This window comes from Macrobrachium nipponense, chromosome 19 (assembly GCF_015104395.2).
Source record: "Macrobrachium nipponense isolate FS-2020 chromosome 19, ASM1510439v2, whole genome shotgun sequence".
Lineage (NCBI taxonomy): Eukaryota > Metazoa > Arthropoda > Malacostraca > Decapoda > Palaemonidae > Macrobrachium > Macrobrachium nipponense.
In genome coordinates, this window is record NC_061088.1 from 61,478,028 (window position 1) to 61,504,720 (window position 26,693).

The following is a 26,693-nucleotide window of genomic DNA, read 5'->3' on the forward strand; positions in this document are numbered from 1 at the left end:
AGAAGAATGTTAAAGCTGGCGCCTGAAGTGCATACATAAATCAGAGTTTTGTGTCAGGTAAATATCTTGTGTAGTCCGGAAGTAGTTCAAAACTGGACTTTCACATAGTTCATTTTACTCCATGTTCATGCAAACTTGCTTAAAACTATATGGCATAATTTAACAGTGGAACCCGAAGAGATAGAAGGTTCATACATATATATATATATATATATAGATAATATACATAATATATATATATATGTTAGGAAACAACAAGAGTCTGTCTAGAAATAGCTAGGGAAAACTTAGTTAGGAAAACCACTGGTAGAATATATATAGTGAAAGTAGAGTGATGAAGGATCTACCAGAAGTTAAGGTAGAAAAGGGAGTAGATGTGTACAGCATAAGTCTGCACGAATAGCAGTTTCGTAAACCAGACCAAAACAATTGGCACTTGTTTTGGAAAACAGTAAGGTGCTAACCTCACCAGAAAAGTTGAACTTTGACTCCTTCAGTGGGTGGTTACCGTCGAGGGACGAAACCAATCAGACGAATTTAGAGGTGGCACCGGAAGTAATGAAAGCCATTCATGAAAAAGTAGGAAGTGTCCTAAAGGACATTTGAGGAGGAGCTAATTGAAGTAGTTAGGTCGAAACTTCATTCGAAGGGCGAGAGAAACCCAGTCAAGAACCAGACCTTATACGAGGAGGCCGTGTTCCTTCTCACTCTGTTCCAGTGTAGTGTAGTAGTGTGAAAACTGTGTTTATTCCAATTATAAGTAATTTTTATGAAGAGGTGTTTAACTTGCCCAGTTTCCCAAAGATATCCAACCCCTGTTTTAAACATATAAATTACCTCCTGAGAGACTTGGTGAAGAATAAATAAACTAAATGTTCCTACGAGAGAAGAAACTCAACTGTAACTAGTGATAGATGAAGGTTAGCCCATATGACAAATAACCTTTCAAACATTACCCGTAACAACGAAAAGAAGAAGAAGAAGAGAAAGAATAAGAACTCGTAAGTACGCCACGCAACATAACGAAGAGAATTAAAAATAAAGACAACGTACAACATATATATATATATATATATATATATATATATATATATATATATATATATATATATATATATATATATACGCACGCACACATACATACATACATACATATATTGCACACGCGCACCAACATACATATATATTCATATTTATATATATATATATACGTATATGAATTTTTATCACATCACCGTAACATTTTTATGCACACATTAAGCTACCAGTGTCGTTTAATATCCAATTCTCGCTACTTCATTAATATCACCGAAGGGGTAGTATACGTATGTGATAAATAGTTTGTTATGTAAGTGACTCGAGCACTCGACAGTTCGAACCAACAGTTCGTTGGTTCGTACTCTCGAGTGTGCGAGTAACCTAAGTATACACCGTTTATCCCTTATAATTTCCCTTCGACGTTATTCCCGAAGTAGCGCGAATCTGATATTGAACAATATTTGTTGTTTAAAGTTTGTGTTTACACACACACACACACACACAACATATATATATATAATTATATATATATAATATATATACTTTATTTACTTAATTAATAAAATATATATATAGATATTATATTTATATATATATTAATATTATAATATATATTATCTATATAATATATATATATACACACACATATATGTGCGTGTGCGTGTGCGCGTGCGCGCGCGCGCTCTACTTTATTTTTATTACCATACATATTGGATTTGGCATCAAAGACGTGTTTTGTGTTTAGAAACATTTTTCCTTGTCATATCGAAAATTAATTAAAATATTGAATCTATCAATTATCAATTTTGAGGTTTATTTGAACTTTAAACCTGAACTATTATGGTTTATTGGTAATTGGAAGACAAGGCATCCAAACTATAACTCATCTTTATGTGATAGAGCTGAATCAGCTATTGTTTTTCTTTTTTTATTTCATTTTGAAAACGGGAATATTTATAGGATTAATGTGAATTAACCGTTTTCATTTAAACATGAGGAAATGCCAAATTTCAAGACTATGCATTTACGCTTTGTATGGCTTACGATACAAAATTTTTTTTTTTACGTAATGTAATATCATAATCCAGCACTGACAAGTTCTGTATTTTAGATTTGAATTTACATGTTAAGTGATTCTCGCACAAACTGTTACTTGCTGAATGTTTGTCATTGCACAAACGTCAGATGATTCTGAACCCGATTCGTTGTAAAATAGAATGGTCTTGCTTCCATCCACGTCCTCGTGCAAGCCGAAAAGGAGTGTAGCTCTGCGTCTTTTGCAGGGTTGCATCGTTCAATTAGTGTGAAATATAGAGGCTTAGGAAAGGGAACATGCCTTAGTAACTTTATAAGTAGTACCTAATTGCGTTAAGCCTATTATAAACATTACTTTATTAGCTGTAACAGACCAGACGAGCCTAGCGCTTTTTATTTCATCTTATGCTGTAGATGTCCTTAAGATAATTAAAACGCATTTCATTTATTTTTTATAATCCTTTTTTTAAGGGGTTGTAGAAAGTTTTTATTTTATTTGTTCGTGTAAGATGCCTTGCACTATACGAATGGAAGTTTTGGGGCGTACTTACATGAAGTTTACATAGCCAAAATTTGTTTTGTGTAGATTAATAAATGATAATTTCCATTTTAGTACCATTTTAGTTTTATTAAATAAGAAAACATTTTTTTCTTAAGAAAATATTTTGCGCAGTCTGAACCTTCCTGTACAGAAATACAACTCATCGCCGTGATGGATGTTTGCAACAGCAGAAAGGAAAATGTAAAGAGCTCTTGAAGGAAACAGAATAGAGAATGAATCGGGGGAACAGAATCAAGACAGGTAGTCTTGGACATGGAACCTTCATGTGCAGAAATCAAGTTATTACAACGAGTGGTAGTATGCATGAGAAGCATTCTTTGTCTTTCGCAACAACTCATATTTTGTCCTTATCGTTCTTTTCATCTTTCCTTTAAAAAAAAACAATGTTAATTTTGTCCGTGTTATATAACGATATCATATAATTTTGTTTGTAAGAAACACTAATCACATTTATCCGGCCGCATCCATACAACTACACTGCGTCCAACCTGTTCCATCTTTATATGAACATCATTGGTCTATACCTTTACTTGGCTTCGACTGTTAGAGATTTTTTTATGGGCAAATTGTAATACGGAAGACTTTTTTTTTTTCGCTGAAGTAAATTAATTTTGATATAATTCAGTAAGAACAATGTTTAGCAGGTTTATATTTTATAGTGTAAGATGTAGGTGTTTGTTGTAGGTAATAAAAAATTGTTCTTGATTTCATCTAAAACAGTATAAATTTTAATCCTTCATGTTGAAAGAGTGCAAATTACCTCTATGAAGGCAATTTTTCCTTCTGTTTGGGTTACATACTGGCCCCCGTCACAATTAATATGTACTGGTTAGGTTGGTATGGAAAAACATAATTACGTTTTACTGGTAATGACAGAAAAAAAAGATATCCGTGTTTATATTTATCCGTTTGTTTATTTGGGCAAACGGTGCAGATGGGGCATCGGGGGTGGCTGTTATCATCAACCTATTTTGATTTTAAATAATTTTGAGTAGTAGATAAAAAAAAAATCTTGATTTATTGTAATGTGTAAGTTAGTTATGTGTATTAAATTTTTTTTAAGTGCAATGTTGTTATCTTTCGCTTTTCTTTTTTTGTTCTATGTAGTGTATGCAACCTTGGTAGGGCAGATGTTTCCATCACTAGCAAGATATTATAAATAAGAATTAAAGTATTCATTTTCATTAGAAGTAAAAATTGTACGCTTTAATAATGTGTGGGAAATTTTGATGACTTGCAAGTCAGTAGGGTTCATTGGTAATTTAGTTTTATTTTCAATCCTTCTTGTGATGGTTATGAACTTCTGGCATTTATTTGCTGAGAAGGGAAATAGTAAAAGAGGACGGTCTGATGCTTATTCGTAGAGCAGCATCACTGGTGCTAGTATATGCTTAATGTTTTCAGTATATGACGAAGAAACAGAGTGCCGCCTTGCCCGCCTTTCTCTTAATCAGGTCACGCTTATGGCTAGAAGGAGAAAAAGGTTTAAAATCTTATTACTTTCATTGATATCGTTTGTGTATGAAAGTTTATCTCTTCCTTGTTATTGTAAGTGTGCTTGCAATATATTAATAGCTAACTGAGCAGTGCAAAACAAAGTTTTGTAGGCAGATTTGTTTTGAGTTTGTCAACTGCAGAACTGCTGAAATTTTTATGAAGGTGACCTGGAGATCATATGTAAACCTGAGAACTATTTTAACCGAAACATTTCGAATATGTTTATTTTTTCCTCTCGTTTCCACGGTAAATATAAACTTAAATGTTCAGTACCACAAGACTTATGTTACCGATATTGGAAGTATTTCAGAAAAAAATGTCGTATTTCCTTGCAGGGGTTATCATAAACCTTTAAGAACTTCTGTGTTTGATCAGGGCAGAGAAACGTTGATGTGAGCATCGATAGCAAGTCAATTTTTAAACAAGTTTTACGTAAGAGAATTTCCAAGATTGCAACATGGAATTTGCCATTACTATATGAAAGAAAAGTTTCCCTTAGTGAATAAGTTTACAGTTGAATTGAATTTAGTTTTTTCACCCTGGTGATATGCATCTTTGGCACTTACTGGAAGTGTATTATGGCTTTGGGTTTTGGTTGAAGAACATATCAGAAATCTATCTTGAATGATTTGATGGACTTCAGGTGAGAAAGACTCGAGGTTTGACTCATTAACTGTGAAAAGGGCGCCGCTTTCCAGCAGGATGACTTTCATATGTTAGGATTTTGATGAGGTAGGTAGAAGTTCTAAGATAATCCAAGTGCCTGCGCGATCAGTAATAAGGTTTGATCGCTACATTTTGAAAGGGAGCTCATAAATTAAGTTCTTGCTGATTTCATTCGGTTATAAAATATAGTGTTTCTCTCTTAATATTAGGGACTTTAATTTTATTCAGATCGATCTAGATCTATATCTTTTAAGCAGAAAGAAGTTGTTTCCTTATAACACGTTTTCAAAGAAGGATAAGGTAGAAAAAACAAATTTAATTATATTTACAAACCGAAATATTTAAACAGCTTTGGAATGGTAAGGACATATTTTAGTTTAATTTATCTTTTTTCTTGTTTTCATTTTTACTTGCATTGATTTCTCCGTTGAACTGATATGTTTCATAGACAGCCCTCATGAATGTCAACCTCATCCTTCAAGTTCTTTTGTTCGCCAGCTAATGTGTGATTTTTAATTTTGTGATTTTAGAATCGGGTAAAACTTTTCTTGGCAACACTTAGCTTCTTAGCTTCAGTGCATATGAAGTGCCATAATTATAAATAAATAATAACCCCAGTGTTATATACATTACGTTCATCTTGAGAAAGGAAAAGAAACAAAATAACTCGCCTATGTTTGTATTGTATCATTCTTTATCGTCAAAAGGAAACTTTTTATCCCAAGATTTTGACGGCTTTTGCCCAAGTTTAATCGTCAATAGCTAAATATAAATGAAGTTGAAAGACTGTTAACTATTGTTAATTTTTTTTCAGTAAAAAGGAAGCGATGTTACCCACTTGTAAATCATCTTAAAGCCGATTTTTCTTGTTGGATTTAATTACCCAGCTAGCAACTCACCCGATTAGCCTGTCATGGAATTGAAGAAATAGGGGTTAGACACACACGAGACGAATTGACATAGTTCAACCAAGATTCCATAAAATACCATTCAGACCGTTGAATGGTGATGATCTGGGTTCCTACTGGCTTCAAATCTGGGCAGTTATTGGATTCGTTTAGAAAACGACAACTAAAAATACACTTGCCAAAGTATAGAGTAGTTGTAACAACATATTGGATTACAAACAGCTTTTTGACGGCTATGTTGTACTGATGTCAGTGGGAGGACATGACAATTTTAGGGTATGGATTCAAGGGAACTCGGATTCTCTATATTTTGTGTTTCTATTTTAGCCCATCATATAAATGTTCAAGCGTTTTATCTCCACTTACAGACCGTTGTCTCGTGTGTGACCTTCTCTCTCTCTCTCTCTCTCTCTCTTATACTGAAGAGACCATCGGGCTTTAATGCACCATGACTTTTCCAACATTAGAGAAATTGGGAGAGAGTAGAAGTGGATGCCTATTTGGAGTCATTAGTTTGGAACAAAGGTAATATCAATCGTTAGATCTTGCTTAAGTAACCAATTCGCGGTCGCGATGCGATTAGTGTTGCTTTATGGGGTTGATCTTGAATTTAGTTGTTGGTCATACTGAATCTCTGTAGAATTGTAGTTAAAGTTTTTTTTATTGGGAAGTAATGATTTCTCTGCTTTGTTTCGTTTTGGAATTAGACTACCATTATGCTAGATTGGCATTTCCTTTCCTCTTATTAGAAATCATAAATAATTATGCCATTTCCAGACCTTGATTGTAAATTGTGATAAGGGCAACATATATTTATTACCACTGCATTGTAACATATACCAGCCTCCTTGCATTATTTTGTAATTTCTCTCTCTCTCTCTCTCTCTCTCTTCTCTCTCTCTCTCTCTCTCTGCAGGTAGACTTGCGTTAATCTACGACAGAGAGGATTTATGCTGTTGGTCATTAGTATATACAATACTATATTTAAAAATTCAGTTCCTACTAATGCTGACTGCCGGTCTAGTAATTTAAGTATGTTATTTACTCCGCTGAAATGAATGAAAGACTCTTCCCTCAATCTTACATCCAGCGGAATCCCGTGGGAATAAATAAAACGAAATCCATTATACATAATCTGAAGTCTTCAGCTTTTATTAACGTCTGTGTCCAACATCTCTTTTAAAGACATAGGTCAGATGGAAATAAAGACTTTGTTTTATTGCTTTGCCCAAGACATATGTTTGTTTCGTTAGTGATGAAAAGTTTCTCTCTCTCTCTCTCTCTCTCTCTCTCTCTCTCTCTCTCTCTCTCTCTCTCTCTCCTCTCTCTCTCTCTCTCTCTCTCTCGCTGATGACTGTTTTAAATACCCGTGAATGGTATTTTGGTATTTAGTTTTGTAATGTAAATGTAAAATGTTTTTGAAATATTACGTTTTAATTAGCGTTAGTTTTTTTATCAGATATTTATTCAGTTTTGCTAAGCTTTGTTTTGTGTCGCTTCAATCTTTCAAGTATATCATGTGAGGCAGAGGATGTATACTTGTTCCAAATTTGTTTTATATATGAGCGCCTCAGTGACGTGATCGGTATGGTCTTGACCTGCCACCTAAGTGGCCGTGAGTGCGATTCTCTGGCATTCCACTGAGGTGTGAGAGATGTGTATTTCTGGTGATAGAAGTTCACTCTCGACGTGGTTCGGATGTCACGTAAAGCCGTTGGTCCCGTTACTGAATAACCACTGGTTCCATGCAACGTAAAAACACCATACAAACAAACAAACAAACAAATTCAATATATTCCTTCATGATGTGTGACCGAGTTAATTGAGAGTTTGTTGACCCAAAATATACCTAGACCGGGGGTAGACCCTGATCAATGATTTGCCGGCGAGTTTTTCCACAGTGATGATCTCTTTTAAATGAGCTTTGCTTTCCCAGTTTCATATCGGAAGTCTTGCAATGTGACTGTACTTAGGCTATGTAAGTAAGTGCGTGCGTGCGCGCGCATGCGCCTTTCCTTAAAGAGATTACTTATTACTTATGGACTGACAATTGAATGAAGTGGAAACTTATTCGGTATTAAAACGCTCATGAGGCTTCTGCGTAGGATTTCATTTTATTGATTTCTTTTTTAAAGAAACCCACAAAATCACTTGTGTATAACATGTTTACTTATAAGTAAATACCTATAAGTAACCACGTTATACACAGTAATTTTGTAGCTTTCTTTTTCAATCTTCAGAAGAAAACTGAAAGAAGTTTTTGATTGTTGATTTTAGTCATTCCTTTTAGTGGAAAATTATCCATTTGCCTCCTGCTGTGCTAGTCGTTCCTTTCTGGTCTGTTTCAGCGATTTCTTATGTAATAGTTGTCTGTAATTTTCTTTTCAATAGAAGATTGTTAATTAAGTTAGATCTGAGACCACAGTGAAGTATTTGTCTCACAAACACAAAATGAGTCATTAGTTTAGACAAAGGCCCAGTAGTGTGATAGAGGAGGCCAATCGGCACTTTTCAGTGACTTCATGTACTAACCAGACCCATTGTTGCTTGCTTAAGTTCGCCTAGCAGATTAGTCACACTGAGCATGTTATTACTATCAGAATTACATGATATTTTGGAACAATGTTTCAGAAAAAAAAGTTTCTTATGGAAATGTTGTCCTTTTGACGATATACTCAGTTTATGTTAAAAGTTATTGGTTTATAAAGTCAATATACGTGCTTTACTAAAGAAATAGCGAGTTTCTTTATTTGTAAACAAGGCCTGCCTAGTTTTCGTTGAATTATGAAAAAACTTGTTTTCATCATAACTTGCAAATCTAATTTGTGAGTGCATTGACATGAACAAATATATTTTTTCAGTGATACATTTGATACTGCCTGAGATTTTCCCATATAAAACATCTTGTCACAACAGTCTTCGTTGAACAGGTTTTTATTGAGAATGTGAATTAACTAAATTCCTTATGTTCAAGGTAGGGTGGTTTTGGGGGCCAGAATGTTTGCTGATTTCAAAATCACGATGAGGGGAAAAATGCGTGTGGTGTATAATTTAGTGGTAAAATTTTACATTTTTACCTTGTATGTGTATTGTGTCTGTCCTCCACTTACTTTAGGTCAAATTTATCTTGATATTCCATTACAGCCACTCTCTTACCGCTATTTGTTACTATACTCTGTTTTTTTTCATCTGTCCATCCGCCTGTGGTGTTTTTGTATGGTAACACTGCGTCCCGGGCTTTAGATAGTTACGCTATGTGTAAGTGTTAGGTAAATAAAAGGATATCTGGGTGTACATTTGCAACGGAAAAGTGTTTTAATAATTTACTGTATGCGAATTACACAGTTAATATTCGAAATAGGATATTATAATCGTTGAATGTAAGCTGAATGTAACTATCTAAAGCCCGGGACGCAGTGTTACCATACAAAAACACCACAGGCGGATGGACAGATGGAAAAAAACAGAGTATAGGCGTTACAACAAAATGTGTATATTATCCAAATGATATTTGTCACTCCCACTTCTATCCTTTTGTTCCTCAGAGACCATTCTTATTTAAATTTGGCACAGTGTAAAAGCACCTGTGGTGCGGCACACTCGTTGGGTGTCATGGAATGGTATCATGAAAGAACAATTACAGATAAGAAGAGATTAGGCGTGTGCAGTGCGTGCGCGATTGCTCATGTGCATGGGCTAGTTTAATTTGTGTTGCTCTGTGATATTGACAGCATAATAAAAGTTGGTTCATAATGAAGCTCATACATGGACGTTTCCTTTAATTACGGGTTAGCTACAAATTTGCCCGACTTAAAACTTGGCGTGGAAGGGTATGTAAAGTACTTCTTTTAAAAAGTTAATTATTGTTATTCATTGGCAAATTACCTTTTTTTTATATTCATGTCGACAGTTGTGCGAATCAGTAACTGATTTTTCCTCTCTAGCTTGCTTGGCTAATTACAATTAGTCTGTTACTCATAACTATGATGCGCTCATCAGTAATATGAAATAATTCCAGGTTTCCTGTTAGGAAAATATTGTGCGATAGAAATGGACCTTGGTATTTGACTTAGTTTTTATGTGTGAGCGTTTGGGAATCGCTAACGGTTAAATGGATGGATAATTTTTGCTCTGTATGTTTATTGCACTAAGTAAGCGAAAATGTATACAAATAACCAGTGTGTAGCATATACTTGCAGGCAAAAGGAAGTCAGTAATTGAAGAAGCACTGGTGTTGTTTAAAGATTTCTTAAAGAAGGTGCAAAACTCTACTATCAGAACAGACAGATAAATCTTGGTACTCACGATCTCATCCGATAGCATTCAGAATTTGAGAAAACTTGCTTTCTGGTCCTCTTTTGCTTGTCGGACTTCTTTAGAATTTGGAAAGTTTTTCGGCCTCCTGGCGAAGTCTAAATACAAACAAGGAAAATTAATTTAAAGGTTATATGATCTGCGTTTATGGAAAGGACATTTAAGTAATTGCCAAGGCTGCAAGGAACATTTTGTTTCTTTCCATGACTTATATTGACAGGCTATCAGAATTTGATAACCTGTTACTGCTATAGAAATGGGGAAAATGAACTGAAGATACGTGAAGTGTTCGGTGTACTTAGATGCGTTGAACTTTTCTCCATACGTGTATTTCGTTCACGCGATAGAGGTTGAAGGCACTTGTCTCTCCTAGGCCTTGCTGCAAAGACTTCTTTTGGTGCGCAAAATTAAACATGGAAAATGGCAGTGAGGGCAACCTGTTTTCATTATATTATGCGATGTCTCTGGGCCTGATATTTTCTATTTTTTGTTAAAAAGCAAATTATTTTTCTCTATCATAGCATTCACTTCTTTTCTCACTGGTTCATTTGTATGCATAAATGGCGTAATTTTCATTAATATTTGATTATGGTATATTCCCTTTAGTAAATGGTAACTTAGGTGTACTATACATTACGATGTATGTAGCGTGACTTTCTCTCTCTCTCTCTCTCTCTCTCTCTCTCTCTCTCTCTCTCTCTCTCTCTCTCTCTCTCTCTCTCTCTCTCTCTCTCTAACAGTCTTCCCCATTTCCCTCCTCGTGTATTGATTAATGAGTTCTTCTTTCCTAAAAATTCAATTTTAACGATAGTGAAATACTTTTCTTCGGAGCTAGACGAAGATATCCCAAACTATTTGACATAGATAGACGAATAAAGAGAAAGCGTTACGTGATTGCTGTTACACAGAAGTAGATATGCCAGTGGCAAAGGATATATTACATTTAGTATTGAGTTAAAAAGGTTTCTATGGCATTGTATAAGGAGTATTCTCTCTCTCTCTCTCTCTCTCTCTCTCTCTCTCTCTCTCTCTCTCTCTCTCTCTGATTGACTGTTTTCTTTTGCCAGTGGAAGAGATAACCCCTAATGTCTTTGCAAAATTTCCATTTAGATTGAAATATTAATTAGGGATCACTCTTTGTAAGCCCATAATCTTTGGTGTAGTCCAGTTGTTTACAGCTTATTTAAGTCAATGGATTACTCCTGCATTCCTATTCCCTACCAAATATCACCAAACAAGATATTTCAACCTTAAAATGGATGAAAGTAGATATATTGAGGCAGTGTGCTGGTAAAGCAAAATGTAGTAATAAATCTACCTTCACTTGAAATTAAATCTCAAATGCAGTATCAGTGTAAATAACCTTAGAGTGTTTAACTGAAGAATCAAATTAAATTCATGAAATAATATTACACAACTGTGCTATTAGATGAGTAGTGTTGGCTACTTTTCATAAAGTAAAGTAATGAATGGGGAGAGGACGACTGTTGGGGGAAAAGTACAGCGCATGTCATTGTTATTTACAGTGACTATTTTGGCTAAGGAGGAATGCTAGAAAGTAAAAACATTCGGGTGAATTCGACGCCTGTAGTTGCAAGATTTTATTACACGTGTTCTAGAGGCTGTCAATCTGCCTGGGTCAGATGGGCAGTTTTTGACGAGTTAATCAGCCAGCGAGAACTTGAAGAATCTCCATTTAAGGGAAGCAGAGATTATCTGTAGTGTCATTATTAGCCCCAACCATTGAAGGGTATATAAACGCCCATAGGATACCACTGGGCAAGGACAAAGAGAAAGAAGAAACATTTCATACTGACATGTGAGTGTCCCATTTAGATGGTTTGGCAACGAGTAGCAAGAGTTCCCTTATCTAAGTAACTTTAGGAAGCTTCGAAGGTCGATACCAGTTATTGCTGTCCCATCCAGGATGAACTCATCTGTGTCATCACTTGCGTTTAGGGACTTGCCTCAAAGGATAATTCAAGAGTAATGTGATATTTATAGTGCTACTTTGCATGCCATTCTCATATTTTCATCAGTTTTATTTTCTTTTTACTGTGTTCCTAGTCGAGTGAATGCACCATTTCCTTTTTTCTGTACATGATATCATAAATAAATAAACAATTGTTGGGCGAGTTTCCTTTGTATATTATTTACCATGCTTTTCAGTTTTTGTTTCAAAACTCCTTTTGTTAAGTAAGATTAGGAATAACCTGATGATTCAAGTCTGAATCGTAACAGTGGTGGCAACCTTGCAAGGATTTCCCTCTCCTTAAAAAATTGAAACGCATGGAATATAGAAAGAAACAGAATTAGTGAGATGCCTAAAAAGTAATGCCTTTCCTGAGTATGTTTAGAGGAAGGAAAGATTGGAACGAGAGAGAGAGAGAGAGAGAGAGAGAGAGAGAGAGAGAGAGAGAGAGAGAGAGAAAGCACAAACATGGTTACAGTCCATTAAGTAGCAAAGTAGTAATGTATAGTCTAGGTATGATTGCAGTGTTGAAATTAGTCCACAATTTGATGATAATGATTTAACAAAGAATTTTATGCCTTTTGAAAACTTGATGAACAGGGTGATTTGTCCGAAAAGCATGTGGAGTGTCGGGAACATAGGTTCCTACACTTTTGAAGCCAACGTGTGACTCACTCGGTGTCAGACCGAGTAGCACGACTTAGAAAATTTTCCTGCATTTCCTTTGAATTCTTTTGTCGTCGTGTAAAGTATGTGTGCTGTCATTGAAAATGCTTTCTTTCAATAATTCGACCTATTATTAATTGCTTTAAATAAACGTGTTAATCAAAACCACACCACGTGTTAATCCTTGCTTAGGTAAATGCTCGACTGTCATATAATACTCAAACAGCATTAAGCCATCTCCCGTACCAGAGGTGGCTTGCAGTTTACCAACCTGCCGAATACTACACGTCGTAAATCTATTTAAAGCTATTTATATAGCGATTTTCGTAGGGTTCTTTCATTTTCCAATAATTTTGCCAAGAGATGTAGCTAAAAGTCACTTATGACGCATTGGTCCTTTTCTTCAGACGCAGGCAAGGCTCTGGCGAGATATTTTAGGAATGGGGGAGGGGCCAGGGATTTGTCATAATAGAGAAACAAAGATGAAAAGGAAAATATTTTCCTGTTACATTATTTCTTGGGGGATGTTACGGGAATTATTCCTTAGCGCTGAATAACAAAAAAGAGAAATGGTTATTTCCTCTTACGTTTTCGTTTTTTTTTTTTTTTTTTTTACGCAGACGAATACACTTATATACGCTTGAGTGAATAACCGCCAGATATAGTCTTTTATATTTGGTAAAATTATATGATTATTTTATATTTATGCGTGCGTACATCAATAAGTATATACATGAAACAACCAGAAGTTCTTAAGTATTGAAAATAATAATTGAGAAATAGTTCTTCCCTTTCCGTATTTCCATACAGTAAGAAGGATAGAATGCCTTTTTGTTTCATGTAAATGACAATATATGGCTTTTCCTTTACGTCCGATGTTTATTTTCCACATTTTACCCGAGAGCAAATTAGATCATTTTAATTATTTATTGAAAATTTTATCAGATATGGAGCCTGTGTAATTATTTCTGTCTGAACTGGATATCATAATATATTAAATATTGCCGCACCCAAAAAGGATTTTGAGAAGGGTTAGCGATTAGTCCATCCGGTTGTGTTTAGGCCATGTTATGCAACTACTAGCCGTAACGGAATATTGTAATAGCGTGCAAATCTTGAATGGTAGGGATTGTCTATGAAAACCATGAAAACTGTTGCACTTCCGCATGCATAAATTTTCCCGCATGAATAACTGGTTAAGTTTTGCGACAGCAGGTACACAGAGGAGGGGAGTAGCAGTTCTTCTTGATTACATTTATCATTCTAATTTTCCGGTGTATCATTCGCTGTTCCCGTACGTCATCATCCATTTCTGTTTGAGGGTGCTCGTTCGGTTTATAATGTTGCAGAGATTAGCGCTACTCGGCAGTGGCAGATTCGGATGATACGCCACTGACCGTCGGAACAGGTATCACCGATGTGTTTCCGAAGATAACGCTTTTATTATATTTTTGTATAATAAAGCTCTTCGAGGGGTCCTTAGCGATTCCTGCGAGTCTCATTTATTGTTTTAGCGTTTGTTAGTTCGTGTGAAGAAGAATCGTTGGTACTCTAAATAATTTCGCACTTGGATAATATAAAAACCAATTACAAAACGTTAACGTTGAAGTAAAATCCAATGGGTGTCAACTCTCCTCTGTTAATTTCATAGTGAACGATACAGTGCTTTTTAATTTATTTATTTTTTTACTCAAGTTTTAATTACTAGGAAGAATTCAAATTTTAGAATATGCTATATTTATGCATCCATACACTGTTAAAAGAAAAAGTATGTTGTCTACGCAAAACTATAGATATTTTGATTTTGTAATATATATTTTCTTAGTGGAAGAGACTGATCCTCGTATACTTGTATTCGCCCAGATACAGTAAACGTGAAGTTATTTTTTATCTGTTAATCTGCTGGATATCGAAGAGCTATCACTGTTTTATCATCAGCGACACATAAAGGTGTATTTTATGGAGCGACCGCTATATCCGCCCATTCCGTATATCAAGGTCTTTAGCAAAGACTTGTTTGATCCCAGTGGAATAGAGTCAGTCCTAGATATTTCTTCCTCGCCATTCAAGCTAAGCTCCGGCACATTCGAGGGAATATAAGAAATCTTCCTTCTCACGGCGATTGCCGTGATTAAGGGCTTTCGTAAGAAAGTTTTAGGTATCAGGGCTTTTCAGATATGACATCTGCAATCACAGGATACTTACAGAATTCTCATTTCTGAAGTGCCATCAGGTATGATCATCTCAATAATCTAGCAGCTTGCCAGTCGGGCTTCATCAGACACGGTATTGTGGAAGATCAAAGGAGGAGGCTGGAGGTCGACGTTTTTCCGGTCAGATTTCAAGGTTAAGTACCCTCTCTCTCTCTCTCTCTCTCTCTCTCTCTCTCTCTCTCTCTCTCTCTCTCTCTCTCTGCATTTTCCCATTTTCAAACTTTCCTCATAAAAATTAATTGATTAACATCGCAGATGCTGAATGTTTCGTATTTCATACTTGTACAGTTGTTTTGCTTTTTCCAAATTTCTATTGTTATTTTACTTTTTTATAACTTTCAACCGCCTACCCCTTCCCCACGGCTTTTTTAAGTAATTGTTTTATTTTTTATTCCATCTGTTTCTCATCTAATCTCTTGTATTTGTACAGGGTATGTACATTTTCTTCACAGCTGTTTTGTCGATTCAGTCCTTTCCTTCAGCTTTTGCCACAAAGTAAATATTCTTTTGTAAATTTGCATTACTCAAAATTTCTTTTTCTTTTGTTAAATGTTGGTTGTTTACCATCTCCAACGGTAATTTCTTTGATGCCCTTCAGTTACTTTTTATTTCCTTAACCATTTATTCAGAATATCCTTCCAATTTTTCTGAGTTTCATATTTATATTGCATTCTTTCTATTATTTTTTTCCACATCATATCGGTATCTTCCTCCCTTCATCATTGTGGTTGGACATTTAATTACAAAAAATTTGGGAGTCAAAACATGCGGAGTATTTTTATAAAGAGTAAAGGAGAATGAAACAGACGCTCTTAATGTCCTTTCATAGCCGAGGTACGGAGAAAAAAAATGTAGATAAGAAAAATAGTTGGGTAGGTCTTAACCACGAAAGAAGCTATAGACCTATCTCTCAAAGGAAGAAATGTTGTGAAGATCATGAAAATCCCGAAGCTGGAAAAGAATGTTATAACTTTATAGTTCAAAAGAAATAAAATAAAAAATAAAAATAATAAAATAAATTACTGAATCGTGTTATCAAAGAGTTACCGATTTCCAGAGTCAATTATTGGAGAGGGTGTTCTGACGGGGATTACAGGTACATAAGGGGACGAAAAATTTTCCTCTCCAGCCCAACATAGCTGTCCATAGCAGCACACATAGAAAAGGGATTAAAGCCATCCTACGGCGTAGAGGAAGAAAATTGAGATGGCAGAAAGTTGCTCAACTCCATAACTTTCACGCTGTTGGATATTCGGTTTACTCCGTCTGAATGGGTAAAGCTACATTAATGTAACAGGGGCTATGTGTATGACTCATGTAATTTTTTCAACTCTATATTTTCTTATAAAAGTTATTTTTGCATGCAATGATGACTCACGGGTCGATAATGAAAATGTAATTGAGAGTTTTCAGAACTGCCTGAATCACTTCTGAATTTTCTGTTAATAATGTTTCTATAATGTTCACTTCATGAAACTTCTTTTGGATGAATTAGAAAAAAGTTGTAAACGGTTATGAGTGAAAGGGGATTTGAACTGTCCATTTCTTTACTGAATTTTTCTTTGCATCGAAAGTTTTAGTTTTTAGGTTCTTCAAGGATTAAGGCAAATATCACCCAAAAAAATTTTTGTGCTGATTTTGAATGAATATTTTTAAAGGATTTGAATTGAACTTGAAAGGCTTATCAGTGGCTAGGCATAATTACTGCAGTCGAGTCTTGGGTGAAGCTCATTTCGTGAGGGCTCTCGTTACTCTTCTCAACAGACGATGAGTTACGCTGCTTCTGAGTTTATGTAGATTCGAAGAGCATATATTTTGCTTATTTTATGCCACGGGAAGGTGGTGGAATGTAAAGGTCTTGGTGAGGTGTGGTAGTTTTCCCGAAGGTCTCAGACACTTCTTCAGCATTTAGAATTTGAAGTTATTGTGCGCTAGTTTAGAATTTGTCATCTCCTGTGCTTACAAGGGACTTATGTTATGTCTTAATGGTGATATTATTTTGTGTTTTAGCCTTATGCTACTGCTGTGTATTACCAAAGTCTGACTTCGTTATGTATATGCCAGAAACACTTTTTTTATGGGGTTCGCTTTTGTGTTGATTTGATTTACGTTCAAGTGGTCCCGGGGATTTTTAATTTTCAGCTTTGAAATTATCGTCTCATTCCAACTAAATACACTTGAAAATTTCTCTTCGATATTTCCTCCAAATATTTCGTTATATAAAAGGTCATCTTCAGTTAATTTTTTTTAAGTAATTCAGAACTCCCAGCTGATGAGAAGGAAAAGGGATGCACTGGATATAACATAGACGCTTTTTATTGAGTACATTTGTTCCGAAAAGTAATCAACTATATCAATACGAATAAGTTTTACAATGCTTTGAATATTATTTAATTGTCTTTTCAGATGACTGAGGAAAATATCGAGGATCGATTTCCGAGAAATTTTCTAGGAAGGTCAATAGTATGCAAAGGACATTATTCATATTTTTGGATGACCTATAGCCTAAAGGCCTTATGGATTATTATAATTATAATATTAATATATATTATGTTATATATATATATTATATATATATATATATAGATCTAATATTATAATATATATATATTACTATATATCTATATATATATATATATATATATTATTATTATTATTAATTTTTGGGGGAGGTAGTCATTGGCCAGTGACTGAATAACTACGTTTAGTCGGATAATGGTAGGCTGTTTCACTGTAGCAATGATATCCTACAACTCAAAAAAGCAATTCTATAAATTGTTGGTTTGAAGTTTCTCCCCAAAAAACTCAGTGGTTAAAGATGAAAAATTGGCTCTCTAGAAATGAACGAGACCCTTAATTACGAAAAGTTTTTTGTTTTGCTTCGTTTTAGAGTGAAATGATAAATTACTTTGAAAAGAGAGTCTAATTTAGTTTTTTATTTTCATTACTACTGAAGCGAATTGAACCTGTAGGTTTTTGTATGACCTGAGACTTTCTGTCAAGGCTTGCAATCTATTCTGGAGTAATTCCCGCGATGAGGCAAAATTTGGAGACAGCAAATGGACTCCTTTTACAAAAAGGGAAACGCAGCAGGTAGATGCATAATTGTCTCGGGAGCCAAGACCGTACTGAAACACGAAAAGTACAGCGGAAACTTCATCCCACGAAACTTAATCGCAGTGTTGATCGTTCCTGCAATTCAATCAGTTTTCGCTGTTCGTAATACGTATATTGTTCAAAATTCATGATTTTTTGTGAGTCCCTGCCATGCTATAGCGCAAATATATGGACTGAAAATTGCTTTTTGTGTTAAATTGCCTTATATGTGGAAACTTAAAAGCTTTTTTCCGCCTGAAGGTTTGTAGTCTTTCATTGAGTCATTTTCCCGATATCTTATTGTATTTTATCGACCACATTCAAGAATTCAAACTGTGTCAGAAGGAAATGCCAGAACAAAGAAGCTCTTCCTAGTGTCAGATTTCTGAAGTTAACTAATATCGGATTTAAATGATGAACCATCATTCGTCGATAATCGATAAGTTCAAGATTTTGAAATAGTTTTGGAAAGTTTGTCTGTGTTTGAGGATGAAACGAAGAAGTGCTTGTATTGTCAGTGATACCTTAATGCATTGTACCAAATTAACACTGCTAAAGGTCGTGTAACGGAAATTTCATTCTTTGATTTTTTTTTTTTTTTATGCTGTTTTGGAGGGCATTTATTTTATGCCACTGCGGAAGTTTTTTTTTCTTTTTCAAACTTGTCACATTAACCTCAGCACCAGACTTGAGGTTCTTTATCTCATTGTTCAAGCTAGGTATGCTCCTTGTTATTTAAGAAGTCAGACGACACATAGAGATTTGCCGACCTTTCCCAATAACGGTAACATTGCCATTGATCTCGGTGTTTGCGATTCCCTTTGTCAGTCCATCTAAGGTTGTGTAGAAAATAATCTTGTCTTGTCTTTGAACAAACCGCGACTCATCGTCGTCCAAAATGCATAACCCTCTTCAAATTTATAAATATTTTAATGGCTTATTATTTGTGAATTTCGATTAAATTTGTGTGAGACACAGGCATTTTGAAAAGGTGTGAAACATTATCGAGAAAAGGTGATGTATAAAGAGGTTACATTTGAATGTTGTCCATTCCGTGTGGCATTTGAGATTCTGTTCCTATAATTTTTAATTTAGGGACAATTAATGTATAAATTTTGTCGCAGCATTAATATATTTTTTCTCTGCAGTTGAGGCCAGTAAAAAAAAAAAGACAATCAGCCCAGTATATTTTGACGTACTTGGCATTGTGTACTCATTCCACATCAGTGACCATAACATTGAAAGTTGCAACTATGGGATTATTTCATTTGTACTTTTTTCATTCAATGTCAGTACCTGGTAGAGTCAACAAAATGCTATAGGCGGTATTGTCGACTCGTTTTCTGACGTTATTGTGAAATACAAGGTATGATGGAGATTGGACATATGATTTCAAGTATCGGTACCCCTCTATGGTTTAAGAATGGGTGATTGAGTACCCAGAGTCAGAAAGAGGGAACTCTTTCTTAATCTCTGCTAGTTCCTATATGAGGAAGTTTTACATCCCATTACACGAAAATGCTACTGTTTGTTGAACAAGGTTGTCCATCTCCTAGATGGTAGTTACAGCTTGGCTGGAATGTCTAGAAATACATTGGTTTTAATTGCTTTTTCATATTAAATAATCTTTGGGTTCTCGAAAAAGCTGGCTTTTTATTAGCTTTTATAACGAATCACTATATTATATTGTATTGAATTTCAAGGTACTGACCTTTGATATTTCATTTTCCACGTAACTAAGAATTTCCTTTAAGTCAACACTTTTAAGAAAATGAAGTCCTTATCGTCGTTTAGTTTTTGGCTTCCTCATTTCATCAGAGGAACGAAGCCATGTTGTGTTACAATACGGTGTCGACTAAGACTGTTAATTAGAAGTTCTTAATTATGTCTTGTCTTTTGAATGTCGAAGGGTTTGCAAGTAAGACAATGATGCGAGTCTCTCTCTCTCTCTCTCTCTCTCTCTCTCTCTCTCTCTCTCTCTCTCTCTCTCTCATTTCAAATTCTGCCACGACATGGCAGGCAATTTAATTGAGTATGATAAACTTGTCTAGACAGATATTTAAGGACCAAAGTTAGTGCAACTAAAGCAATAACGCTCGAAGGTTATCGAGGGAAAATGGCCATTACTCGTTAGCCACCCTTGCATGTTTAGAAATTGCATGAAGTATGCATTCTTCCCTTTCCCAAGAGTTGCTTTCATCTTCCGCATCGCTTCCTCAAAACCTTTCACAACTAATAGTTATAAAAAGTCATAACACCAATTTATGTGTATATATATATATATATATATATATATATATATATATATATATATATATATATATGTATACACACACACACACACACACATATTTATATATATATATATATATATATATATATATATATATATATATATATATACATTAAATATCGACAACGTAAACGCAACCATTGCAACAGTTATTCCAGACCTTAAAAATAGGAAATAAATGTGTTGAACACACCAACAAAAGGGTTACGAATATTGTACGATTACTGAGAGCATTATATCCTGTTTGGACCGTCTTAATCATTGTTACCAAATAGCAGTTTCTTTTCTGCTTTGTTCCATGTATGCATAGCGAGCTACAGATTAAAAAGGTCTGCTGCAGCTTCGCATATTAGACTTGTTACGGAAAATACCTTTGAAGTGGAGCCCGAATTATGTCTCTTTCACCTTTTACCCTTTACATTTTCGACCCTTCAGTTCACTCTTTTAGTAATTTCGTCAATTTCGTGTACTGTTCTTTTTATGAAGATCATTCCAGTATGATGCGGTATTTCATCATCAAGTTGGTCTCACAAAATTAGTTTTTACCTGAACCTTAAAACCTCCCATGAACAGTCTGGGATTAACAAGATTTACCTTTAAACGAAACGTTTCGTATCTTGAATTTGCTTTATTGCTTTCTTTACGTGGGGTTTGGTTTCTGTATATGACGGAATTGGTCTCGAAATCTGAATTCCTCTCGATAACCTTTTCTTTCATCAGTCCAATGCCTACTTTAGTGATTTCTGGAAGTCAGAAGCAGAACAGAAATATTGAAGAAATTCATAGGATGCGTAATGATAATGTAGGTAAGATATAATGAACGTTTGTTAATAACTTGTAGGAAGCAGAAGGCCTTTAAAAAAAAAAAAAAAAAACAGGAGACTAGCCGATCAGTAAAAAGGTAAATTTATTTTTGCTCTTCATCTTTGTGTAGCGTGAAAGTAACACTTCATTAGTTTCATTATGTTGCTTCAACATTCATAGGTTTCAGTATTTATTAGCTTAATTTTACGGGTTGGGGTGATTGCTGATTAGTATATCAGCAAGGAAAAAAGTATAGCATCATTATTGGTTGTGTTTAGGTTGCACCGGAAACGCTGCTGCCATTAGGCTTTTGAACATAATTTTGACTTTTGCATTATTAGCAGAGTTTGAAGGTTGACTGGCTACTCTCTCTCTCTCTCTCTCTCTCTCTCTCTCTCTCTCTCTCTCTCTCTCTCTCTCTCAGAATATGTGAATTTTTTATGATATTTCTGAAAGCGTGTCGGAAATTTTGTTGATGTTGCGGTATTAGTTCAGCGACCTTTTATTTTAGTGGAAATCATTAGAAGAATATCTAGTTATCCAGTAAGGTTGGTTTAAATACCTGCCTTGTTTTCTCTTGAGAACTGCTTAGCGCTCTCAGTTCTGCCAACCCTTTCAAGAGACATTATTCACTACCATTATAGTAAGCTAATATTTTCTGATCCGTGCTTTTGTTTAAAAAAAGATTAAGTGGTAGTCGCCTTAAGTGATTTCTATATGGAACCCCATTCGTTAAAGTTAGTACGCACATACCTGTGATTTTGCGCATAGAAATGTGAATGCAAGCTATTGAGTTTTTTTCAGATAAAATTGATTTTAGTGATGATTTATTAAAAGAGTTAAATTAGCCTTTTCCTCGCAATCCTGATATGGTTGTTTATGTTTTCATCCAAATTATTTTTGTTGTGAAGATTTGTTTTTCCTCTCTCTAGACGTAATTTCCCAGTCTCATTTGGGTGTATTTTGTGTGCACTCGTTCATTGATAATTTCATTTGTGTGCGCTTGCGAGAGAGAGAGAGAGAGAGAGAGAGAGAGAGAGAGAGAGAGAGAGAGAGAAGAGAGAGAGAGAGAGAGAGAGAGAGCGGAGTAAGAGGGAGGAGAGTGTGTGTGTGTGTGTGTGTGTGTGTGTGTGTGTGTGTGTGTCAGTGTGGCCCGCACTTTCTGGCCGCGACCCAAAATCTTCCCTATATATAGCTTGAAAACTCATGCTCTCTTATTTTCAACGTGTTTGCTTAGAAACGTTGTTAAATAACCACGTAAAAGAAATGAGATTGCTTATTGCTTAATAAACAAATGATACTTATTTGAAGTGTTGTAAATTTGTAGTTAAAAAACGTGTTAGATATCACCGTTTCAACACGGCATCTATGCAACGGCCTTGTGGCGCAACGGATAACGCGTCTGACTACGGATCAGAAGATTCCAGGTTCGAATCCTGGCAAGGTCGGAATAGGTTTTTGCATCAGCAACCTCTCCGTTTATTTATTCTACATTTGTTTATATAACTAATGCATACTACTAAGGGATTCAGAGCCGATGGAATGCTGTCGTTCGGCAATAACTTTTTATCAAAACACGGGATAAATGTGAAAGTTGGCAAATGTATTATAATTCATAACCCTACCTAATTTTTGCTATTATTGTTATGTACCTAAGTTCAATAGTTTTGGTACTTATCAGAGTGAAAGTGAGTTTCCTATGCCAAAGCCATCAAAATAGTAGGTAAGGGTTTTGAACGCAGTTGTGACGTTAACCGATGACGGCGTGAGGCTCCACCAACAGTGAAGAGAAGTTTACATATGGGGCAAACGTCTCTTCAATGTGTCTCTGCCCACTTCCCGATGACATATTCGTTAATTGATATTAGTACCCATGCTACGCTTCAGCGATTTCAGTGATGACGAACAGGATTTGTCATCATCCCCTAGATTGCATTATCATCTCAATTATTATTATTATTATTATATTATTATTATTATTATTATTATTATTATTATTATTATTATTATATTATATTCTTATTATTATTATTATTATTATTATTATTATTATTATTATTATTATTATTATTATTATTATTATTATTATTATTATTATTATTATGTAGAGGTTTCATCGCGGCTTCCACAGCAGCTGTTGGGACTAAGTTGTTAGCTTTGAATTCTTCCATTTTCTTTATATTCGTATTGTTTCTACTTGTCAAATAATTCAGTGTATATGTAATTAATGCACATAATGAACCAGTCTATAGCTCATTAATTAGATCTACAACTATTCAGGGCGGGAATACAAAAGACAATCCGTTTTGTTTTAACTCAGGTTTCGACGCCATAGCCTGCTATTTGTTGTAGCAAGAGATGAGTATCGCCAAGTAGGTAATGCCTACTATAGAAATAATTATATTTATTCACCGTTGTTCTCGCTCTTGCCACGAGTCTGCTTGTAAACAAAGTGGCAAGCCGTAGCACAAATGCAGTCTTGCAACTACGGGGACAATTCTGTATCTTGCTGCCATTCACGAATTTGTTGAAGCCTATTATGCATTCCTGAGGCCATGAATTAGTGTTTTTCGTAAAAAAAAAAAAACTTTAAACCAACGTATGGATTTCCATGCTACTAAAGCATGTTTCGAACATTGTCCTAATTTATGGTAGTACACTGATTTGAGAAATGTGCTTTATTAAGCCATTTGCTCTTAGAAAAAAGACCAACATCTTGCCTTACTCAAACCGTTTCCAACACGTGGTGCTTTATGATTTATAGTATGTATGACGCAGAGCCATCCCCTTTACCTATAGATTAAAACATATTAATCTTAAAAATTATATATCATCATACAGTATATTAATTTCGTTTTAAAATATTCGTATTACCCAGGATAGGTAAAATGGCATTTAACCATAAGTCAAACAATCATTGATAAAGTATGATATAAAGTATAATGGAGGTTACGCTATGCCGACGTCACTAATACACGTTACCACTTTTGCGGATAGTTGTGTGGTAAGCGCAGATTTAACCTTAGTTTGTTAAGTAAAAAAAGTTAATGAAACACATATGGCGATGCACAATACTTCCGAACGTTAGGACGAAGTTTGAAACATTCAGTGCTTTAGTAGCATGGAAATCCTTAAGTCGGTTTAAAAGTTGTTTCCGAAAAACAATGTCAAGGCTTAAGAAATGCATAATAGGCTGTGTAAGCATATCTGTTCACCTATTCACTGTTATTGACTTACTGCCTACCTGGTGGATGGGCGGAGCCTCATGACGTCATATTATGTTTAAGTCACGCATGGTTTTAGAATCATTTTATGTAATTTTCTCGGTTCCGGCATCGGCGACTTCATTTTACTCTATTAATATAAGATATATCGAACGTAGGTACTAAATAATACTTGCAAAATGTAGGTAGGGTTATAGAGTGTACACTTGCCATCTTTTATCTTTATCCGATGTTGTTTTGATAAAAAGTTATTGCCGAAAAAGTGTTCCATCGACTCTGAATCCTTTAGTAGTCTTTGGTCGGTCCAAGAATTGTTAGCTGCTGAAAAGTCAAAGAAAATATCTATATTTATTCAAATAATTACTTATAAGTTTTATTAATTTTTATTTGTTATTATTTTTACGAAATTACACTTAGTGTGATTTTATAACTATTTGTTCAGTTTTTTTTTGTTTTTTTTATTTGGACTTGGCTTTTCAGTCAGTATTGTAGATCAAAATACCTACAAGAATACGTTACTTATATCAAGTTCGTTCTTCTCTGGCTACTGTTCTGACTATTTGACCATTCTGCTCTCTCTCGGGTTTTGCTGACCATCTGCTGCTCTTGGGGGAGGGGGAGAGGGGGGAGGGGGGAGTTCAATCCTGGTTGTGGGTCATAGAGTACAGGTATTGGCATTCCTTCGGTCCAGGGAATAGTTCTGGATCATTATAGAAAATCCAGAAGCGAGTGGCAGGGCGGAGCCAAACTAGAGTAATACATCTATGTCAAATCTACGAGATTTGTGGTATGTAAATCGAATTTATTTATGATTTTTTAATAATTTCTTTGTAAATTTATTATTTTTCAACTAAAAAGTTGTCCATTCCATTTTCATTGCCAGGAAACATAAAAACTTGTATTCATCGTAAATGTGGTAAGTTTTTTGAGATTTGCCAAATGTGCTGTATGGTGAAGAAGTCTAATCTTATTTGACAGCCTTAACCCAACACTGCAAGATAGCAGAGAGTATGTAAAACTGAAAACCTAAAACCGCTGGATTAAAACTGACTTTTAAAGCAGATTTGACCTTCGATATTTTAGAAGAATTTTTTTTTTTCTTCATAAAAGCAAAGAGGTCTGGCGTAGTAGTATTTTACATGCGAGGTCAAACCTCAGCTTCCGCGACGCGTGGTCGACATTGGGCGTTTATATATAGTAATAGTTGGCTGGTTTAAGATTAACCAGTAAAGTGACCACTGAAATTTATTTATAGAAGAACTATCGCGCTTTTTATACCTGGCCACTCCCTAGCCATCTTGAAGTGTTTCATAACGTTGTAAAGGTTTTCCACTTTCAAGGAATTTTCCTTGATTCAAGGGATGTTAGGGTCGTCAAGGAGAATTTCAGGGAATTAGATAAAGAATTATTAGATAAATTAAAGAATTGAATTCAAGGATTTTTTTACATCTTGGACTAAAATATAGAAAATGATTTTGAGAAACTCTAATATTACAGGCTACTGCCAAAACTAAAGCATTATAAACTTTCTGTTATTAATATATGACTGGGTTTCAGCTCAGTTTCACACAGTTGCGCTACGGTATGCAGTGCCTGTTTCATTACATTTCTACCTGCATATTTGCTTCTTTCTGGAGGAACAAGGTCTTGTCTTAAAAATAACTACTCTTATCTCTCTTTCCCAAGCAGTCACAAGCACAATGAAGCCGCCCTGCTGATTAATAACTATTGGCCAACTTGAGCCCACATGATTTAAGGTGTTGTTAATAAGAATTGCATGATCTAACTGAATATGATAGTATTAGTTTTTAATGAGTGAGAATTTATCACGTTTTTTAGAGGGCAACAAGTAAGACCAGTAATAGTGGGAGTAATTGTGATAACGGCCAGAGAGCAAAATGGAAAAGTGCAACCCGTTAGGGATAATACAATTTAAGGAATTTTTTTTACACTCCTACATTCAAATTACGATTGAAGAAAGATAGTAGCTGAACAGGCTGTGCCAGTATGTAAGGTGCAGTGTTAAAGTTTTGTGCACTAAGAATAATTGTACTGAGTGGAATGATTTAATATTAATTTTCATATATTTTTTTCGAAACTTAAGGAAAGCCATATATTATTGTTTCTGATAATAAATGGACTAAAGGAAAGCCATATATTATTGTTTCTGATAATAAATGAACTAAAAGGAATAATTTAATGTTATTTGCATGTTTTTCCTTGAAATTTGTCAAGGAAAGCTATATGCAACCATTACTGAGGTGAGTAAAAATATCATGAATAAGGTGTTGTCTTAATGTCTCATGTTGTGACATTGCATCTTTCAAAGTAGTTAAGCATTTAAAATTAGTCTTACGTCGGGGGAGACTGGGAGAATTCTGGATTTATGTAAAAGTAACACCTAA

At 34.9% G+C, this 26,693-nt stretch overlaps 1 protein-coding gene and 1 non-coding gene across 2 annotated transcripts in view; one reads left to right on the forward strand and one right to left on the reverse strand.

Moving 5' to 3' along the window:
- LOC135211929 (formin-2-like) overlaps nt 1-26,693 on the reverse strand; it is a 103,047-nt gene that overhangs the window by 50,653 nt on the left and 25,701 nt on the right. The gene's annotated exons all lie outside the window — the stretch shown is intronic.
- On the forward strand, nt 22,440-22,512 carry Trnar-acg (transfer RNA arginine (anticodon ACG)). The gene has a single exon. It is a non-coding gene; the product is annotated as a tRNA-Arg (tRNA).